This window comes from Vicugna pacos, chromosome 29, assembly GCF_048564905.1.
Source record: "Vicugna pacos chromosome 29, VicPac4, whole genome shotgun sequence".
Lineage (NCBI taxonomy): Eukaryota > Metazoa > Chordata > Mammalia > Artiodactyla > Camelidae > Vicugna > Vicugna pacos.
The window spans coordinates 7,993,791-8,003,450 of NC_133015.1; positions in this window are offsets into that span (position 1 = coordinate 7,993,791).

The following is a 9,660-nucleotide window of genomic DNA, read 5'->3' on the forward strand; positions in this document are numbered from 1 at the left end:
GCCGGGCTCGCGCTCGCTCCCGGGGCTGCCTCACGCGTCCGCCGCCGCCACCCGCCGGGCCGCCGCCTCCGGCCGCCTCCTCGTCCTCCACCCCCGCCCCGCTGCGCTCCGGGCAGCGTCCCGCGCGGAGAAGGGGGCGGGCGGCGGAGAGGTGAGCAGCGAGCCGGGGCGCGTGGGGCCTTCGAAGTTGAGAGGCGGAGTGCGGGGGAACCCTGCGCTCGCTGCGCCCTCTTTAAAGCCGCGCGCACACACCGACCCTCCAAACAGATATCCTTCCTCCGGCGCGCCGAGGAGTCCCGACGCAGCCGCCGGCTTCCGAGGCGCTGAAGGCGAGAGGCACGTTAAACTGCCGGGCTCCGCCACATAACGAACCGACAATAAAGCCGGCGGAGCGTTTCCGTCCGACCAGGCCCTGGCGGAGGTCGAATGGCAAATGAACAACGGACCGTGCGCCCACAATGCACCGGGGTAGCAGTAACCGCTGGAGGGGGAAAGGGTGGGGGCCGGGCTGGGGGAGGGGGGCTGGGCTTGGGGCTAGGGTGGGGTGGGGTGGGGGCGCTGGGGGACCGGGAAAGGGGCCGGGCCGCGCCTCCGGCCTGGGGGCGGGGGTGCGGCCGCGGGGAAGGAAGTCGGCCGAGGGGCGGGGGACAAAAGGCCGGGCGGCGGGCTGGGGGTCTCGGGGAGGGAAGGGCGTGTGCGGCCGGGGCCGGGCTCCGCGGAGGACAAACAGCTGGCGAGTGTCAGGGTCTGGCCACCTCCCCGCTGCCCGCACGCACCTACCCGCGCCCGGGACGCACATTTTCCTGCTCTGGCCAGGAGTTCACCTGGGACTTTGGAAATAACTGTGCGGTGGGAGCTGCGCTCCAGCCTTGTCATTTGCTGGGGGTGGGCGGCGGTGCCCAAGGAAGTGAACTTATTTTGTTCCTTCACAAAGACTGGACCAGGCGGTGCCTTTCACGCGAGGAGGTTACAGCCACGGACATCTCGTCGTCCGATGCATTGTGTGTGCGAGGCTGCACCTCAGGCCCAGGGCAATAATCATTTCACAGAAAATGCACCGCCCCGAGTGTCTTATTGCTGTGATGAAATGGAAATTTAAATAAAAGGTCGAACACGTGCGTTCACTGGGAAGTATTGACATGGGTGTTACATCACCAGCAGCCAATCAGATAACCCCAGCCGTGTTTATACTTCTACAACCACCTTGTGAGTATTACAGTATGTCATAACGTTATAAATATTAGGCAGGGTTTTCCCCAGGAGTGGGGAGGAGTCTGCTTATACAGACGCTGCGTGCGACTCCGACGATCGTGTGTATAAAGACAAGAACTGATCTTTAGGACTTGTTTTTTAACTGTTCACACTGCATCTAGGATTTAGAATGATTAGAAGAACAGATTGAGCCAGAAATGAAACTCTTCTAATAATCGTACTCAAGTATTTCAGAAAAAGATTTCCCAACTTAGAGCCCTTACTTCAAAAAAAAAAATTTAGGATGCCACAATGAGCAGATTTTAAAGTATTTACACTCATTTTACTATTTTGAAATGTGAAATCTTAAACTTTTTTAAACCTATTTCAGGTTAAAAAAAGGATATTCTCAAACTATGGGGGAGCTTTTTACTCTTAAGAAATACATTAAAACTTTAATCACAAACTAATATAAAATATGTTCAAGATATTGAGTGGGAAAAATGATATTTTATTTTTTACATTAATATATATTAGCATGTACATAGGAAAAAATGAAACAGAAACTCTACAGTTATAGGTTATCTAGTGTTAGAGGTTTTAACTTACATTATATATTAATGAAAAGTTATATATGTTTAATAAAGAGCATGTTACAATTTTCAGGCTCTCTAGTCATGATTCTGTTCAGAAATTTCTACTTTTAATGAAAATAATATTTGAAGCTTTGAATATATCATGTGGAATATGGAATATGGTATTTTTCCAAGATTAACTTTAAGAAACAGATTTTCCCAACCATATTATAAAATATCATTTGTCTTGATATATTTAAACTGACTGAACACATGCATGCATTTCCAGACTCATATTATTGATTGTATAGATTTATTCAAAGCAATTTTCACTTAATTCACTGTAATTTTATTACCTGTCTAAATGAGCAGTGTTGTATATCAAGCAAAAAATATTAGTTCCACCTTAGAGATGAAATGCAATTTTTAACATAAAGAATGATGGTACCAACCTACTACAAAAAGATTTTGGCTTTGAGTTATTTTTCCAGTAATAATCATATTGCCACCTACCCATATTGTCACCCGGCCACCGGTGATCAACAGTGTGAAATTCCAATAGAGGTCCTCAGATTGGTACAGTTTGTGAGGTTTTTAAACATTTTGTCCTGCTTTTAGTTGTTGGAAAGTGTAGGACAGGAGAATATTAGAATTTGTACCTTGGAAGAGTGGGAGGATTCTGCCTGCTTGGCTGTATGTATTATGTGCTTCCACGTGATATATGAAATAATGTTTTAATAATACTGTTCTTTGTCCTTAATGCATTTTTCAAAATTCCAAACACTTTGCAAATAAATATATTATTAATTCAGTGTTAACTGCCACTGCCATCTCCATGAAGAGGAAAGAGTTCTTGAAGTTAATTAATTGCTTATCTGGGATAAAGGTGATGGGAAGTAAAATGTACTAAAGAATTTTTCTTTCAACTTTAAAAGTTGTTTCCATTCCCAAACTGTTAAATTCATATCTTTGCTTCTTTTCATCTTTATATGCCTTGCACGTAATAGGTATCCTGTAAGTTTATGCTAGTATTATTTTGCTGATATTTTGCTGATTCTGGCGGTACCAGAAGCTGTTAATTATGTCAGAACTGTAATTTTCTCAGACATATATCTTACTTTATATTTTGTAAAATCCACATCGTCTTCTGTCTGGAATTATGTTTTAGCATGGACTAATTAGGAATGAACAACACTTGATTCAAGTGGTACAAATAAATGGCTTAAATTCTGGGGCCACTGACTTACCAGCCAAACAGTGTGAGTGTGTGTGTATTCATATTTTTTATCATTTTATACTTATAAATATATATTCAGTTGTCTTATTCTAAACCCTGAAGGAAGATTGAATCAGAAACAGGGTTCAAGAGGCTAGTAATCACAAATGTCTCAGAATACCCTGTGCAAGGGAACTTTGAGTAACAGAAGGGGATCTCCTGTTCTGTAAATGGAGTTTTTAAGAATTCCCCCACCCCTTCCAGTCTCCTACTGGCAGGCAGGGATCTGTTCTCCCCTCCAGCCCCTATATTTACTGTTGGGGTTCTACCATATTTAAGGGGATTCCCCCTTATGCTTACCAGGGGAACCCCTCAAGTGTGGGGCATCCCCAACCAATCTGTCCCCTAATTTCACTTTAGGCTCTGCAAAACTGCTGCAGGTTACCTTGATGACTCTCCCACTGTAACTCTGTGATGAGGCCGAGCTCCTATACCTGGTTCAGCTGATCTCTGATGGTCAAACTTGACAGTCCTTTATTGCCATGGTAGAGGCACTTAGCCTCTTCAGGTTCTAGGGTCAATGGCCTATGATTCTGTCTGGGCATTGACATGTGTCATCCAGCAGAATAAAGTACCTGAGAATAGAGACTGTGTATTATTCACTCTTATTCTCCCCTACCCCAGCCCCAACCCTAACCCCAGGCTTGGCACAAAGTAGGCAATCAGTAAATGTTTGTTGAATAATTATCTTCCCTCGAAATCTGTTTTGGTAGGCCACTTTTTCTCTTGTTTATTCTTGTTTCCCTTAGATAAGGAAAAAATACTCCTTAAAGATTTTGAGCTATTGTTTCCATCACATTTACATTAAAAGCAACAAGAATCATATATACACACGATGGAATATTATTCAGGCCTTAGAAAGAAGGAAATCCTGCCATTTGCAACAACATGGATGGAGCTGGAGGACACTATGCTACATGAAACAAGCCAGACACAGAGGGAAAAATACTACCTACATGAGGAATCTAGTCAAGCTCTTAGAAGCAGAAAGTGGAATAGTGGTTGCCAGGGGCTGGAAGGAGAGGGAAACGAGAGGTATTAATCAAAGGGTACAGTTTCGATTATACGAGATGGAAAGTCTTAGAGATCTACGTCAGCACAGTGCCTGTAGTTAACTGTCCTGTATTGTACACTTAAAATTTTGTGAAGAGGATAGATCTTAAGTGTCCTTATCACAAAAAAAAAAAAAACCAGTAAATAGGATGGGCTACAGGCAACTTTAGGAGGTGATGGATATGTTTATGTCATAGATTGTGGTAATAATTTCACAGGTAGATACTTACCTCCAAACTCAAGTTGTATACATTAAATATGTACAGCTTTTTGTATGTCAACAATACCTCAGTAAAGAGGTCTAAGCAAAAACAGTTATAATCGTGTAGTTGAATATAAACAATATTATCAGCACTTTATTCTATGTTGCTTACAGTGGATGATAAACAATTTGTACAACTTCCTTGTGAGTTAAATCAAGGTAGGTACCATTATCCTCATTTAACAGATGAGGAAACCCAGGTATGTAAAGTTTAATTGACTTGCTTAAAGCTATTGGATGAGGCAAGATTAACGTTTTTAAGTTGAACAGGGGTATTACCCTCTGATCTAAGGCACCTTTAGCTACTAAAACACAAATGATACACTTAACAATGTTGTATCTGCATAATTAAAGGCTACCCTAAATTTTAAATGTTTTTATTTTTCACGCTGTTCTCATAGAAGAAAAAAAAAAAAGGAAAAAGATCACTCAGGTCGGGAGGGTAAAGCTCCGTGGTAGAGTGCAGGCTTAGCATGCACAAGAAAGGTCCTGGATTCAATCCCCCAGTCCCTCCATCAAAAAAAAAAATTTAATAAATAAACCTAATTACCTTCCCCCCTAACCCCCCCAAATAAAAATCACCCATTTTTACCAGTGCCCAGAGCTAACCACTATTGTATAAATACAGTCTTCCTTTTTGTGCCTAGCCAAAAATTTGTTTTGGTATTTGTGAATTGGACTTAGCATATTTGGGCTTTTAGTTTTTAATATGTTTCAATATGATTAAATATTTTTTGTATTTTAAAGACTATGGATATACCATAATTGATTTAAGCAGTCTTCCATTATTGAACATTTCGTTGTTTACAGTTTTGGGGTTTTTTGCCATTATAAACAACTCTAGTGAATACCTTTGAAACTAAAACTTTGTATCTATTATTTCTTTAGGATAAATTCTAAAAAGGGAACTTCTAGTGGGGGAGGGTATAGCTCAGTGGTAGAATGCATGCCTAGCATGCACAAGGTCTCTGGGTTCAATCCCCAGTACCTCCATTAAAGTAAACTTTTAAAAAACCTAATTACCTCCCCTGCCAAAAAGAATTTTAAAAAATTTAAAAATAAAAGGGAAACTTTTGGCAAAGGGAATGAACATTTTAATAAAGTCTTATTAGTGTCACCTGATTGCCCTCTAGAAATGCTCTCAAAAGTTAAAAAAAATACCAAGAGGAAATGTTATTAGGGAGCTATTTTTATAATATTGGGGAGTGAAGGACCTAGTTCTAAGCAGAACACAAAGACCAGATACCTTAAAGGAAAAGATTGTCAGAAATGACTATATAGATTATAAAACTGTTTTTACAAAAAGTATAATAAAGATTTTTTTCAGTTCCTTTTTTGAGGGGGTGTAATTAGGTTTATTCATTTATTTATTTTTTAGAGGAGGTACTGGGGATTGAACCCAGGACCTCATGCATGCAGAACATGTACTCTACTACTTGAGCTATACCTTTCCCCCAACAAAGATTTTTTTAAAGTGAACTAGAAAAAAGAAATCTGGGGTATGTATGACAGACAAAGGCTTAATATCACTAATATCCAAAGGCTCTTATAAATCAATAAGACAAACACTGATCTAGTGAAAGAAAAAATGTGCAAAGGACATGTATTAGAAAATCACATAAGAAATACGAGAGACTAGTACATTTATGAAAAGATGTGTAAGACTTGGCCAGTAATCAGGGAAATGTGCATAAAAAAACACCAGGGAATAAATAATTTTTTAAGCCATCAGAGATATAGGAAAATGAATATAGTTGAGAATAGAAGTAGAAATAACTTTTCTGGTAGGCTGTTTGGCTATACGTATCAAAATACAAAATATGTATATATCTTTTTACCCAGCAATTTCAGTTCTAGGAATTTATCCTAGACAAATGTTAAGATGTGTCTGCAGGATGTTCATTGACTTACTGTTTATAAGCCTAAAACACTTGAGTTCCCATCAGTGTGGGGTTATTTACGTACATGATATGCATATGCCTGTAAGGAATTATTGAACAGCCATTTAAAAAGTTGATATGGTATATAAGTCCAGGGCTTATTATTGAATGAAAAAAAAGCAACACATATATTAACATATGTAACAGGAATAATTAACTAATAGTTATTGAGCACCTACTTTGTTAAGCACTGGGCATACCTTATGCTGCTGAACAAAACAGCCATCCTCCCTAGGGCATATACCTAAGTTTGTGTGTGACTACAGTCATAGAAAGAAGTTTAAAAGGATGTTCACCAGAATGGGGATGGTAATTATCTCAGTAGTTAAATTTCAGTTTCTAAAAAACTTTTTATTTTATTTACTGGGGATTAAACCCAGGACCTCATGCATGCCAAGCACGTGCTCTACCACTGAGCTATGTCCCCCACCCTGTAAAAACTTTTTTAATATACGTTCTGTATTGTCTTATACTGTGATTATAATTTATATTGCGAGGGAGGGTATACTCAGTGGTAGACTGTGCACTTAGCATGCATGAGGTCCTGGGTTCAATCCCAAGTACTTCCATTGAACTAAATAAACCTAATCACCCCCCCATAAATAAATAAATATGTTTAAAATTTTATATTGAGTATATAATCCGAAATTAAAACTATTTTCAGTTTGGGGGAAAAAGTTAACTTTTATACTCAATGACATGTTTTTTCCCCAGGATTTCTGGAGAGTACTGTTCGTTCTTCTTTTTCTCCATTTATCATGAACCAGTTTTGCCTGGCTCCCCCAAAAAATAAACAAAAAAGATTTAAAAGATAAAAACTAGTGATTATTTTCTTAGAAAATTCTAAGTCCCTTTAAAACATGATTTCTTTTTCCAAGCTTTGTGTTTACATGCATACATGCAGGGAAGCCTCTATCTCCCTAAACCAAGCATTCTGGCCCTGCCCTCCAGTCCATTCCTACCGTGAAGCCAGTAATCTTTTTAAAATGTCAATCTGATCTCATCCCCCCACCCACATTAAAACCCTACAAAGGTTTTAATTATTTTCTATTGGTCTCCTTATCAAAACACTTTAAATGCCTGGAGATCCCAGCAAGCTCTGGCTGCCTTCCACCTCTCCAGCCTCACCTCCTCTAAGCTTCCTCTCCTCCAGAAGCTCGCCTCCTTCCCTCCTTCACGTTCGCTTTGATCTCTGTCTGGCCTTTGCTCTGTTCCCAGTCTCTAACTTCTCCTAATTAGTCCACATTCATTCTTACGTCACTTCCTCAAGGCAGTTTTCCCTGACCACCCACACTCCCCAACGTTCAAATAGCCTGTTGCAGAATCTTCCAGCACTTTTTTTTCTCTTTCCTAGCACTTGTCGCAATTGTAGTTTTTAAACATGTTGTCAAAATTGCAGTTTTTTCAATGTGTATATTTATCTGATTATGGCATGCTCCTCCAATAAATGGATAGCTCCGTGAGGGTAGGGACCATTTCTGGTTTTGCTCAATATTATATTTCCAGCATCTAGAAACAATGACTATGACATAGCAGACAATCAGTAAGGATTTTTTTAATGAATCAGTATATGAATGTGCAGAATGGTAAGCACTAGGTACGCACAGCCTTGAACTTTCAACAGAAGCCTGAAACAGACTTTTTACTGAATAAACTAGTAGAACAGAAATATATCATGGTAGATTTTAAGTGTTGATAACATTTGCATGTTATACAATGTAAGGCATTTCCAAGAAGTATATAGTTATAGGATGGTTGTTCTGAAATTTCTTTAAAAATTAAAGCCAGTGAATGAGAATTCCAATTTAAACTACTAGATTATTAGAAATAAACACAAATAAAACTACTTTATCTGTGAAGTTACGCTTCTAGATTCTAAATTGAATCACAGCTAACCCTTTTGTGATTGCAGTCTCTCTCTATTCTCGTTAATCACAGATAGGAGTTAGTTCACTGTATTCTCAGAGAGACGAAGTAAGTAAAACGCCTCCCTTGTACATGTGAATTGTACAAAAAAGATTCTTTTTAAAATAAAAAATTTTTAATTTAAGCTGCATAGAATGAGTACAATGGAGTGGGGGAGGGGTTGATATTTATTTTTACTGAACACTGAACTATTAAAATCACATTTAGATTACTGATTTTTTTTCTGTAGGAGATTCATCCCAAATATTTAGTTTACAGACACTGTTTGGTTCACAGATTATATTCCTGGTAGGTTGATTAACTAGGCTCTGGTTAGTAGCCATAGATTTCATGCTAATTCACCTCCTTCATAAATTTACAAAAGCAAACCAATCACCTTCAGAAGGACCAGGTAAGAAAACTTGGAAGGCAGAAATATGCCAAGGTCATAAATGTACAGTGACATGGAGAAATACCCTAAAGCAGGACTTTACACGATTTCATGCAGTAATTTCATAGGAGGCTTAAATTCCAAATAAGGAGTAAATTATCCCAGAATTTGGAGGTAGTGTCAAGGTGAGAAAATATGACACTTTGAAACTAAAGCCAAGAGAGTCAACATCAGTCATGAGATCAGTCTTCACACACCATCCCAAAGCTGTGAGTAGGGTACCTCCCATGTGTTCCAGATTGAGGGGACATCCCGGGATTGGAATGCAGCTGCTTCAGCCACAACACTAATCCTTTCAGTGCTCTTCAAACTGGGGTATGCTCAGCCCTGGAGGTGTACACAGAATTTCCAAGGGATATGTGAACACATCAATGGTTTTTTAAGATAATTAGTTGTCAGTATTTCAACTTACACAGACACTCGTTTTCCAAAACTGAACTGCTGGAGAATGCTCTTCTCAAGCTGGTTTTCCTTTCCCACCTCCCTTTTCACAATCATCCTGCTTCCACTTCACCAAAAGAGGCAGCCCATCCCTGATCTTCCTGAGTTACATTGCCCCAGGATGGGAAAGGAGTAGCACCAGAGACAAATTGAGCAAGTAAATATCCCTAATTATTTGGTAGCTACACTTTTGGAGGTTTAATAGTTTCCAGCTTTTGCTTTCAACAAAACTGAAGGCCCTAATTGAAGTGTCAGTTGATCATTAAAAATAAATTTCAAAGATAGATCACTAAGGGTTTTTTGCACGCATCTTGGAAGGAGTTTAAAGAATTATGTAATTAAAACAAAACCCCATCTATTCCCATCATTCATAATTTTTTGTGAACAAATGTTCTTAGCATGTATTCAAAAGAAGAAAAAAGAAATAAAATGTGTGACAGACACTTTCTCACTCTAGAAAACAAATTCTTGGCAGATTACTTGAAAAAACTCAGTTAATTAAGAAATGTATTGCCAGTAAGTGTTTATGTCATGTTTAATATCAATATGTTTATGTTCCTTTGACC